Below are 13,601 nucleotides of genomic sequence, written 5' to 3' on the forward strand. Positions count from 1 at the left end.
GGAAAATAGCTTAACTCTTTCCTCTATGCAGTAGCCCCTCAAATATTGGAACACTGCTATTATGTCTCCCCTGGTCCTTCTCTTCACTAGACTAGCCATGCCCAGTTCCTGCAACCGTTCATCATAAGTTTTAGCTTCCAGTCCCCTAATCATCTTGGTTGCTCTTCTGTGCACTCTTTCTAGAGTCTCAACATCTTTTTTTTATAATGTGGTGACCAAAACTGGATGCAGTACTCTGGGTGTGGTCTTACTTGTATTGTTGTTGAATTGTTGCTTTATTAGATAGGCAAACATACAAATGAGTTTATAAAGCTGTGTATTTTAAATTGCACTTTGCTGGGATATCAGGGTAATTCTGCTCTGCAACCTAAGAGACATTCCACATTGTAATTGGAAGCTGCTTGACTTCCATGACTGTTTCTTAAGCCAGCTTCAGAAATCTTGATTGTAGTGGATTGACAACAAGGCCAAGGTAGTGTTCAGTTTAGACCAGGGGTAGTCAACCTTTTTATACCTACCGCCCACTTTTGTATCTCTGTTAGCAGTAAAACTTTCTAACCGCTCACCGGTTCCACAGTAATGGTGATTTATAAAGTAGGGAAGTAACTTTACTTTATAACATTTACAAAGCAGCGTTACAGCAAACCTCTACCACCCACCATGAAAGCTGGAATGCCCACTAGTGGGCAGTAGGGACCAGGTTGAGTACCACTGGTTTAGACTGTGGTCACTATAAGACATGATTGACTATACTTTTTCCCATCCAAGACCTGACTGGCTTCTTGCCCTTTCCATCTATGCAGGGAAGGCAAGTCACCTTGGCTGGCTTCTGTGTAAACCAGTTTACTAATGCCTGCCTAGTGTTTTCCCAGGTATCTGCATACAAGCCTTCACACAGACACAATCACAGACATAGACACGCACAACTTGTCATATTATGTCCTTTGAGAATAGCATATAATATTTTTTTTCTTTTTTTCTTACTTTTGTGATACCGTGTTTCCCCCCATATAAGATAGTCTTATTTTCTTTTGACCACTGAAATAAGTGCTTGGTCTTATTTTCGGGGAATTCTTATTATTTTGGAGGTGCAGGAGGCCCCATAACCTCAGCCCATGGCCCGTGGATCAGTTGATCCAGAGAGGGGTGGAAGTTCTGTTTCTGGCACACTCTTGCCAGTCCTGGGCCTGCCGCTTTTTGTGCAGCCACCACTAAGAGAAGGGACACAGTAGATAGGCTTTGAGGAGTGGCCTCCGTGAGGCCATTCCATGTGGATGGCAGGTGCATGTGGGGCACGTGGGGCATGTTCCCCCCCTTCCCCCAGGAAATGGCAGGGACTGGCTGCACATATGTTTAAATATTTTAGGGGAGCGATTATTTTGGGGGAGACCTTATTTGAGTGCATGCTCTCAAAAGCCCAATTGGGCTTATTATCCGTGGAGGTCTTATTTTCAGGGAAACAGGGTATCAGTGTTGGTCTAAAGATGCAATAATTAAAAAGATAGAGAGCAGGTTGTGGTCTTACCTTTCTTTGTGTATCCATAGAAATTTTGTAGTGGAGAACAACCAAGTTCAGTTCCACAGAACTGATAGAAACAAATCACCAATTTGCTTAGGTTACAACTTCAAACTTTTTTAAAAAAGGAAAGGGAAACATTTCAGTACCTTGGACAGAGGGTAAAATTATTTTTAAAAGTGACAGTCCTACAACCCAGGACAAAATGCCTTCCTAGTTAACTTTTGGGGAAGAGAAGGCATGACAGCCATTACAAACAATCAAAGATGGGATTGTTTTAGATTGGAATGAAGTTCTGAAGACCACTCTTTGTGAAGGACTTTAGATGGTTCTGGTCAGAAAACAATCTTTTTCAATAAAATCTAGAAAATATGGATGGAACGTGTCTTTGCAATGAGCTGGCATAAGAAAAAGGCAATATCATCTGTTCTCCCAGGAAACAGAGGGTGTTACTGGGAGCTAGCTCTGAGAACTAATTATATATATTGAATACTTTGTCTATACTATACGATAGTATAGTATAGACAAAGTTATAGATTTTATAGATAGATGTTTGCATGCTTTCAATGTCAAATGTAAGTGTAATGAAACACTATTTTGAAAAGTATGGAGAGATTTTACAGTTGAGAACAATCTGGGAATATTTAGAAAACTTTGGAGTGTTGTGAAAGAAATCCTTAGCTTTACTGTTTCCTCATCCTCAAACTCACAGTTATTGTCAAACTTTTTGTTCTGAACAACTGTACAGTGTTCTTTTATAAACTGTTGACAATCTTAATGGCTGGTTCATTTTATGCTAATTATTGAGGATTTGCCTTCTTAGAATTCTCGCTCCTTCTCTGACAATCAGCTCCAATCCATTTAGAAATGTTCATGGACATTCTTTAAAATCAGAATACAGAATAATAGAATGCAGAATAATCATGTTAAACCTTTGCACAAAATTCTCCCAGTAATTTACCATAGATATACTTCAAATAAGGGCTATTACTCTGTAAACATCACTGAATTATTTCTTCAAATTTAAAAAGTCTGGGCACATTTTAAAAATCCTCATGCCTTTGGTCATGATAGCTGAGTATTCTGGGAGTATAAGACCTTGGAAAAAACATCAGAAGTATGGTTGGGAATTGCTGAGGCTGCCATGTTTCAGCAAGTTAACCCTCCTATTGAAAAACCAAAACATGTCCAAAGGGCTTTCAAATAAGTTCTTGATGTTTGCATGTCAGGGAATTTTTTTTATTATGACAGTTCCCTCAAGTAATGCTACCAAGAATTTCTTATTTATACATGAGCTGACATGTTGACATGGCTTGAGCTGAAACTTGCAGCAATTTTTTTATTACTCTGGAGTAGCAAGGAGCAAAAGAAATAAATCTGGAAGTATATTTTTAATTCTTTTAAGTACAAGAACATTAATTTTGTTTTAAATTAATAACCCAATGCAAATTAATCATTAAATAGGTTTAAATGTCTTCCTGGATATTGTTGAGTGAGATTTTGCATGGCTATTATTTTATATTCTAGAAAGAAATATAAATTAGTCATGGTAACAGACTTCTAGAAATCAGCCCCGAGTCAATATGAATTGGAAATGTAAACAAGACAAGATTTGGTTCAAGTTTCTGATCTTAGGCAATCTGAGTGTACTGGAGCCTCTTTGATATTCATTTTTTTTAAAGAAAAAGAGTTATCCATGGGCTATAATGGGGAAACATCAGAAAGCCTGCAGCTTCTTCTTTTTATCATAGAATGAAATGAAATTAGTCCTGGTCCCTGACTCATTAAACGATACTAACCCTATCTAGATTAGTAAAACCTTCTAATATAGCTTAGTATTAATCTACTAATTAGTATTAATTAATGATCTAATTAGTATTAATCTATTACACTACTAAGTAATCTAATAAATTGTCAATAAGTAATCTACTAATCAGTATTAATCTACTAATCTAGTTGAAATGTTAATTTATATTGCTAGTCCATGTATGGCATGTCCTACACTAAATAAATAAGCAAACCCTATCTAACTTCATGGATATCTGCAAAAGTTGTGCTGCAATAAATGTTTGAAATATTTCCCCAGCTCCTCTTTTAAAAGTTAACAAAGTTAGAAAAAAGGACAGCACAGTAGCTTCCAGTTTATCAACCAAAGATCCTGTTGAGTGGTTACGAACATACAATTGGAATGTACCTTAGAGGACATCTAGGTAGTCCCTGGAGATAAAGCAATGAAGTTATTTTAAAAATAAATATTTTGAAGTCTTACTTTTCCTCTTGTTTTGTGGAATGGCAGGTTTGGCATGACCCTGAAGAATGATCATTGACTTACCTTTTTGCTAATATACTTTCCTTACTCTGATCGTTAGGTTTTCTGAAGAGCCAGAATAGGGTTTTTTTTTAAAAAAAATGTGGTGTTTTCCATAACAACCAGTAAGATAGTAAAAATCATCATGATTAACAGAACAATGTTTGCACAATCAATGAAAAGATTAATATATAACAATGATTAAAATATATGAAAGAAGGAAAAGGAAAACATCCATTACTATAGAAATAAACATTAGTATATTTATAGTGAGTACATTTGTATGAAACTAAGTCAATTTTTAATATACTATTACATTTAGAAACATATTGCTTTATCTTTTCATTTCACATACAAAAGGATATTTCAGTTCCTTATTCAAGATAGTTGCCATATTGGTTTTGAAAGCTGGCCCTGCCTTAAAAATGGCCCCAATCACTGGCATGATGACAAGGAACATACAACATTCATAGCCTTATATGAATTAACTCTTTTTTTACAATTGTATATTTTTAGGTTAGTGTCTATAATGTTAGTTTGGCACCTATTCAATCATTGTTGTAACATCCAAGCCTACACCAGTCATGCAGAATTTGAAAATAAGTTTTGAGTAAGTGTACATACTGGACTGTTCAGCCTTGAACTCCTATTCAGTGTCTTTGCAACAAGAGACCCAAAGCATAAAGTTCAGGATTGTGTTTGAACACAGTGAAGAAACTGGGACCTGAAAAGATAAAAGGAGCCCTAAGCAATGTTGACCATCCCCAACTAGCCCAACTAGCTATAGAGTTCAATGAGATCATCAAACTCATTGATTGACCTCAGATGTATGAAAATGAAATTACAACCTTACATATGTTCCTTAACAAATTCAGAAGTGGTTAAAAAAATGTAACCGATTCTTCTTTGAAGCACTTTGAAATGATGCAGAAATGCTGTCTATCCCCCCGATTCAGATTTTCTACTTCAAAACAGATTCCAAATAATATAGATTTTATTTCTGTATTAGTTTTGATGAACCAATTTAATTCAAGCTTTGGTGGATCAAAGCATCATTTCAAAGTGCAACCTAACTTTGGATCATATTGTATATATCTTCAGGCATACATCTCAAAGTTACATGACCTCCACTTTTAGGAACTACTGTAGATAAGCTCACAAGATATAAGTAAAAACAAATTTTATTGGGGAAAAAAGAGAACTCTTAAAGCTTAAAACTCCTTTAAGCTTTAAGTAAAATATTCAATGACAAAGGAAATAAACATACTTTGTTCAGAGATAAAGGAGATAAATGTACTGAATATTGTAAGTCAAATCACAGGTTGAAGTTAAAACGATCTTCTGTATAAATATTATAGCAGACAGTATAAGGCTCTGCACAGACATAGGTTGATGTAGATTTACCCTTAAATTAGAAAAACTTTGTTTTAAAGGGATTATAATTGAACAGAAACAAACCATTACTGAGCAGTTACAGACAATATAAAAACTAAATAAAAAAGAAGAGAGTTGAGACATAGAGGAAAACAGGAATTAAAGTTAATGCATGATTCCTAACAAGGAATGAGATGACCTGATGCCTGAATCTGAGGTCGCTGCTTACTTTCCTGGCCCCGTCTTTCATATTCCTATACATATTCATATTATTAGGCTCTCGTAGAACTTAACTTTTCTCTTTTCCTAGCCTTGGCACCTAATTTCCATTTTTTAAAAAATAAACAGTTTTTCCCTCTAGCAGGAATGGAAGAATTTGACAATACCATGCATTTTTTTTTCCTTGTTAAAATATAGATTCCACGTCTGAGATGAAGGAATACCCAACCAGCATTTAGCATGAAGGCCTGGAAATTTGATACGTTGGTGAATGCCAGAAAGTTGCATTCATTTGTTCTTTGCTGAATTAGCCCAAGGGAACATCTGATCCTCTATTATTGCAATCTAAAAGAATAATGACCAGGTTCTTTTAGATATGAGAGAACGTTTCTCCCTCTGTTCTCTGGCACCTGATGCTGAGAAGAATATGTTCTCTATTAATTGGAGGACAGCAAGGTAGCTATAAATGAATCCTTAATGTAAACAGCCATCTCTGCCTACTTTTGCTCTCCCTCAGTGAACCAAATGTAGAAAGGAGAAGTAGGTATGAAGAAAGAAGGAGCAGTGACTACCACCTGTTGAGTCAATCCTCCATAAGATTCTTCACTCTTTCTTTCCCTTGGGGACAAGTGCTGGACTGGTGGAAAATGCCTCATCCTCTGAAGACTCATTCTGTCTTGTGGATCCCCATCCCAAGCCGTATGCCCAGTGACCACTGCAATTGTGCAGTGTTTCATAAACAGAATGCCTAGTTTATGGAAACCATCCCCTGAACTACAAAAAAATATTAATTCTTCAGCAGTTTCACCCTACTGCATTGTAAATTATTTATTTCACAGGACTTTTTAATGTTCTGAATTAAAACACTTTTTAAAAATAGCATTTTGCTTGTTCCTTACTATTTATAAGCAAGGCAAAGTACCACTCCTCACACATTTACATTCATTCAGCTTTAGAATGTCTTAGTCTATCACTCAGCCTTCACAGAAGCCTTAACAAAAATGTGAGAGCAAGGCTAAATGTAACTAATCAGTGAGATTAAAAGAAAGCATAGAAGGCTAGTATTCTCCTGCAATCCATTCCATCCTCAAGTTATTGATAATATTATCAAGGAATATCTCAGATGGTGGAATACAGAGCAGCTGACACTGTGGCATCTATAAACATTGACTTCTCACCATGAAAGACAAACGAATTGAGTTTTTGCTGCAGCGCCAAATCACCAAAATCATACTAGATTCATGGATATGAACGGTGCACCCCGTGTCAATTAATACTTAGAAACTACACGTGATATTGATTTTAAAAATGTGCTACTATTTAGAGGACAATACATTCTTTTGGTAAAATGTTTACTTATGAGAACATCCAGAAAATGAAATGTACAAAGAGACCTGGACGAACAACACTTTGCAATTTTGCATTTAGAAATATTTAGCAGCAATGCCCTTTATGATATGGTAAGAGCTAATGCTTAGTTATCTTTAAGTAGTGATGATATCTTGGAGATGATCCATGTTGATTCAGTTACAAAATGTTACAATTTTTTCCCTTACAGAACAAACTGATCCAGATGTTCCAGAGATGATTCATGTACTAAGACGGGAGGAAATTTGATCAGTTTGGTATATGTTCAAATCCCCAAATACAACAACTCATTTCCTGTCTTGTCTTATTCACATCTGCAAATACATGCTTGGATTAGCCCATTTCATGGGAAAACAGAAAACTGCAGTAAAAAAAAAAAAAAGTCCAAAGCTCGATCACCCACAACTCAGACCATTTCTGTTATGCATATATACTGGTTGATAATTCTAATGAATTTAATGAACAAATTTCACTATGTTTGCCTATAATTAGATCTGTGTGGTCAAACTGACATACTTATTTTGTTTTAATCATGACAATTATGCAAAGTGAAAGAACATTGTTGAACTTTGAACTCAATTGCTTGAAGCAGATTCTGAAATACTGCACTAATTTGTAGTCTAAAGATGGGGCTGATAACCAAAAAGTCAGGAGTCATATATATTTAGCTTCATAAACACACATTTAAATCTATAACTGTAAATAAGGGTGGTAAGAATAAGGCTGCCAGACTGATAAATATGAGTCATTTTTATACAAAAAAAAATTGAAAACCCATTTATAAGTGATCAGGGCTTAATGCTCAGTCATCATCTCTCAAGAAAGCAGTATTTCAAAGCCTTGCATTTACAAACTTCAAAATTTGAAATAAACAGGAAATAAAAATGATGGGCAATACATGGGCAACAGTTTGATATAAGCACACACATTTTAGATATGTTATACATTTTCACCATAGGCTTCCTCAAAGCAAACTGAGCATTTTATTCCTAAAATAAAATCCATAGCAGTGATATTACCAGGATTTGAGATTTAATTTTTTTCCCGGGTAATGGAGCAGGACTGTTTGGAGGAAGTGGTCAAAAAATGAAGATGGCAGCCATCTTGGTAAAGCTCTGCTCATTTTTTTTTAATGTATGTCACACAACGCACATAAAAATGGATAGAGTTTTGATCACATCGTTGTGGCAACCATGTCCACTTTTTGACTGTTCCTTGTGGACACCCCTGAGGGAAGTTGGATTAATTTTATTCATTATAAAAAATAAATTCACTGGCCAGGCATGTTGTATAATGGAGAATAAACTTCCATTACCATTCTAGGAAGTTCTACAGCAGATGTAACATTATCTTGAAGACCTTTATACTCTTGCAAGTGGTGGAATGCTTTAACTGAGAAACAGAAGTCAAGAGAAAGTGGTGCAAACTCCCAGCTACTTGTATAATGAATAAAATCCAATACTCTAATAAACTGGCACCATCCTTGGTCTTATGTGGATATTTTTACAAGTTTCAAATATGTTGTTTATTCATTCATTCAGGGTACTTTGCTTCTTCATTCACCAGATAATGGTAGACAGCAAAGAAGGGTTACAAACTTCAAATACAAAGGAAAATAGTAAAATAATAAAATATACTAACCACAAGTGGACCAGCATCTGATGGAAGAACAAGTCCTAGACCTTCTAAGAGGCTGTCAGGACCAAGAACCTCAATGTAATTGGCAATTGATGACCAGTGCAGCTCATACTAAGCCATGTTACATGGAATGCCTGAAATGCACTCATATCTACTTGCAGTGTGAGTTGGTATGTGTGTAAGTGGTGGTGAGCTTTATTGGTTCATACCCAATATAGAACTACTAAACTTTTTTTTCTTTAAAAGATTACATAAAACCTGTTTTTAATCTTCCTGCATAGTTCACCTAGTTTCTAACTTGTATTTACAACAATCAGTGATGTGCAGTCAGGTGAGGCAAGTGAGGCACAGCCTCCCCTCATCATGAAAAGAAAAAAAAACATACGAGAGCTTGTGGTGAGGCTTTAGCCAGCTCAGCCTGTCAGGCGACAGCTGAGGCGAGGCTGAGCTAGCTGCTGATGACTCTGCTTAACTGTTATAAAAACCTCTTAAAAAGCGCCCTCTACTATGAGGCAGGGGAACTGCGTGCCTCACTTAGTCTGACTTTTTAGAGAGAGAGAATGAAAGAATAAGAAAGAAAAAGTTGGAGAGAGAGTGATAAGAAAGAAGGAAGGAAAGAAGAGAAAGAAAATAAGTTGGGGAGAGAGACAAAAGAAGGAAAGAAGGAAGGAAAGAAAGAAAAAGGAAGGAAAGAAAGAAGGAAGGAAAGAAGAGAAAGAAAGAAGCCTAAAATTTTGGTTGCTAAGCAAGAGTGTTGTTAAGTGAGTTTCACCACATTTTCCACCCCACCCAGTCACATGGCCAGCAAGCCACTCCCACCCAGTCACGTGGTCAAAAATTTGAAACCCACCACTGTGTCAATGCCTCACCAGCCACAAACCTCACTGCACGTCACTGACAACAATGGTATATTTGATGGCCCGTGGGAATAAAGTTCATCTTCTTACTGAAAATCAGAGCCCATTTACACATATTAAGGACTAAATGAGGGGGCCTTATAGTCCCATAGTACCTCTGTAGTGATTTTCAGGGAATAACATATGAAAAGAGCTTCTACTTTTCATTAGATAAAAAACTTAAGAGGTGACTGTCATAAACTGAATTTTTCCCCTATTCTGCTAAAAGACCATGCCCAACGATGCCTAGACAGCAATTAAATACTCCTTTAGTCTCATTCAACTTATGACTCTTGGTTTGATCTCTCCCCATGACTCAGCCTTATGTTAAATTAATGCATATGGGGATCCCAGCTCAGTGTGAATTCTCCCTCTCTCTCTCTCTCTCTCTCTCTCTCTCTCTCTCTCTCTCTCTCTCTCTCTCTCTCTCTCCCTCTCCCTCTCCCTCTCCCTCTCTCTCCCTCTCTCCCTCTCTCCCCCTCTCCCCCTCTCCCCCTCTCCCTCTCTCCCTCTCTCCCTCTCCCTCTCTCTCTCTCTCTCTCTCTCTCTCTCTCTCTCAGTATTGTGCACGCCTCAGAGAAACTGTTTTCTTAATGGAATGTTTTCTTGAGTGGCTGCTATGCTCACTATGAATTGAGCTGGTATGTGCCAAGTGCTTCTTCTGCAAACTACTCATGTGGATTATGAAGATTCTAAAGGAAAAGGAGAAAATGTGTATTATGGTTTCAATGACCCTTGTCCCTGTTCTCTTCGATTATAAGCAAAACTTGCATGATGGTAGCAAGTCTGTGATTAAGTCAGCCTTATGGGGCAGGTTCTTCTCTTGTAGTGAATGAGCAGGCCCTATCTGCCAAGTCTGTATTATGACAAATGGATTTCTTTGCATTTCCCCAGTTTCAAAAAAAAGGGAAACATGGTGCTTGTGAAGTAGTTGCAAAAAGGAATGAAATGATACATAATTTGTAAAATGGATGAATTCATTTAAAGCAGTAAATGCATTTTAAAAACTGTATTACATAGAATTATTCAAGCTTTGTTTAATATAAAATGAAGTTACCAGCTAGTTCTGTACTTTGTCAACATGAGAAAGGGAGGGGGGAGAATGTACAGAGAAGAATTGTATAACAACCACATTAGAATCTGTCTAATGCAATGCCCATTCACCATCAGATTTGCTAATCATTGGAACATGAGTTGGTCCACAGTTCTACACATACAAACCTGGGATGAAAAGCAGTGAGTGTTGATAGATTCACAGAGAACTGTGATGTATGTATGACAGGAATCATAAACAGAGAGACACTTTGTACGTATGAAAATTTATTTAAAGAAAGCTACTTTATTTGGTAAACTGCAAAATGCACACGCTCACACATTCCACACAAAAGAAAATGTTAGATTTCTTTGTCACCACTGTAAACACATTTACACCTAATCCTTTTCTGTTTGTCAGGTCTCACTTGTGAGTCAAAAAAAAATCCTGTAGCACCTTTTCCAACTACAGGATCTGTTCCGACTGTCAAATCTTATTAAAAGGCATAACCTTGCATAAGCTGCAGTTCACTATACCAGATGTTTTGAGACCTGCATTTGATGAAGTGAAGTGCTGCTCACGAAAGCTTATGCCTTTTAATAAATTGTTTTAGTCAGAAAGGTGCTACCAGAATCCTTATTTCTTTTATTACAAATAGACTAACATGATTTTTCTCTTGCAATACTGGCTGCTCTGTATCTGTTTCCTTCGGTGACAGAATTTCAGAAAGATATCATTATTCCTCCGAAATGAAAGTTATTAACAATGAATTCCAGTATCTCAGGGAGAAATTTGATTTTAGTTGATAACTTTACATTATAACCCAAGGTAGTTATTTTATATCTCAAGAATTTGCTTCAATGCTCTTCAAGACTCAAAATTCTGTATCTGTTTCAGTGATTTTAAGATTTGTGTTTTTATTCTTTTTTGCCATACAGACTATAGATCTGTTTATGTTCCTCTTAAAAACCTAACATAGAAAAAACTATTCAGATAAATTCTTATACATATAATATACCTTTTGCTCATATGTTGCACATTTATCTGCACACAGCTAAATGTGCAACATATGAATGCTAAATACCCTGTTTCCCTGAAAATAAGACCTCCTCAGATAATAAGCCCCATCGGGCTTTTGAGCGCATGTTCTAAAATAAGCCCTCTCCCAAAATATTTAAACACATGCGCAGTTGGTCCCTGCCATTTCCTGGGGAGAAGGGGGAAATATGCCCCTCAGGCCCCATATGCACCTGCCATCCATGCGGAACAACCTCACAGAGGCCGCTACTGCAAACCCTAGCTACCACGCCCCTTCTCTTAGTGGCAGCTGCAAAAAGAGCAGCAAGCCAGTGACATTAGGGCTGGCAAGAGTATGTCAGAAACAGAGACAGAACTTCTGGCCCTGCACCTCAGAAATAATAAGACCTCCCCGAAAATAAGGCAAAGTCAAAAAAAGAAGACCCTGCCTTATTTTTGGGGAATCACAGTACTTCTATGAGAGAGGGATGGTGGAATATGCAGTGTAGCATCACTACACAAACTCTGCCTGATTTGTACTTGCATCACAACTTTACAGGCAAGTATCAAATGATGTGGTCCTTATACTGTGGCAAAATGATGCTTATTCATTAAAGAAGGCCTTATTTTTTCCAAGAGCTAAAAATTAGTTGCATTATGAGTCACATTGTGAGTTCCCTTCTTAGAGATCCAACACCTTTTTTTTCAAACTTATCAAGAAAACTAAAAAAAGAGGAGGAGGGGCTGCCTTAACAAGTAGCAGAGAGATGCTGTTCCTGAATGAGGTATGAATTCCAAATTCCTCCAGAAGTATGCCCAGCCCCAATAACAAGAAATAGGAAAAGCAAAAATATTTCTTAACCGCAAAGTAAAATATATCACTCTCTGCAATTATAAGATGATATCTCAAAATATAACAAACCTCCTGGTGCTTCTCCTCTTTCTAGAATGATTAGCTAAGAGAAAAGACATCAAATCTTATTCCTGGAAACCCTGATCTCTATTTCATTGAGCTATGGCAGCTTGGTGATCATACCAGAAAACCAGTAGCCTTCCAAATAATTGGTCTGTGGTCCCTCTCGTCACTTATAACTGGCCAGGGAGTCAAAGGCTAGTGATAGTTGCAGTCCAAAAACATGTACAGGTGAACCCCCAACTTACAGTGCTCCATTTAGTGAAAATTTGAAGTTGCAATGGCAGTGAAACAAGTCATTGATGACTGTTTTACGACTGTTATGACCATTGCATTACTCCCATGGTCATGTCATCAAAATTCAGGCGCTTCAGAAATACAGAGTCATATTTATGAGAATTACAGAGTCACCTTTTGCAACTTTCTGACAAGCAAAGTCAATGGGGAAGCCAGATTCACGTAACAACTGTGCTATTAACAACTACTATGATCCATCTAACAGCTATGGCAAGGTTTACCTAACAGTCTTGCTTAGCAACAGAAATGTCCGGCTCAATTTTGATAGTAAATTGAGGACTACCTGTACAGTTGCTCTTGATCTTTTAAACTTTAGGACAAATATATTAGGTTTTTTGTTCTTTTCTCAATAAACCATGATCTTGTACGGACATGGTACTTAATTGTAAAATAGTTAAATGGGTCATGCACCATGCAAGTGGCCCATAAATACTTGGTTCATGTTATAAGTGACCATCAAAAATAACTTTTAATGATCCAACCATAGTTGGGCAGGAACTATAGATATTATCTGAACTCACAATGCAAACATTTTCTGACTAAATCACAGGTTGCAATTTAGGGTTTAATTTAAAAAGCTAGAAATAACATTGTCCTATTCAGATCATACATGTGGCTACTACCAACAAACTGATAGTGCATAAACTCTAAATTGCTTGGCCACTGAGTCTACAGAAACACGTCGTCCTTTTCCTGACTGGTATCAATTTCAGTAGAGGAATTGGCATTTTGTTTTGCTGTTGTGCTGTTTTCCATTACTGATAGAATTCTGCAAGAAGTGTGAGAGGATGTAAAGATTTACTGTCTTCCATATTCTTTATCTCTCCACTCTCTGAATCTGCAAAATGTGATGCTGTAATTCGGCAATGTATGCAGGTGAGATACATAAATCTAAATCTAGTAATTCAGTTAAATGAAGTCAGCTTGTGGGTTCTCTAAATTAGATTTGATTTCAATTTCTTAATATTAGTGGTGACTTTAGAAAAATAGTTGGTAAATAATATAATATACAATGACTGAGA

This window comes from Natrix helvetica (assembly GCF_964273705.1).
Source record: "Natrix helvetica genome assembly, chromosome: 1".
In the NCBI taxonomy this organism is placed as follows: domain Eukaryota; kingdom Metazoa; phylum Chordata; class Lepidosauria; order Squamata; family Natricidae; genus Natrix; species Natrix helvetica.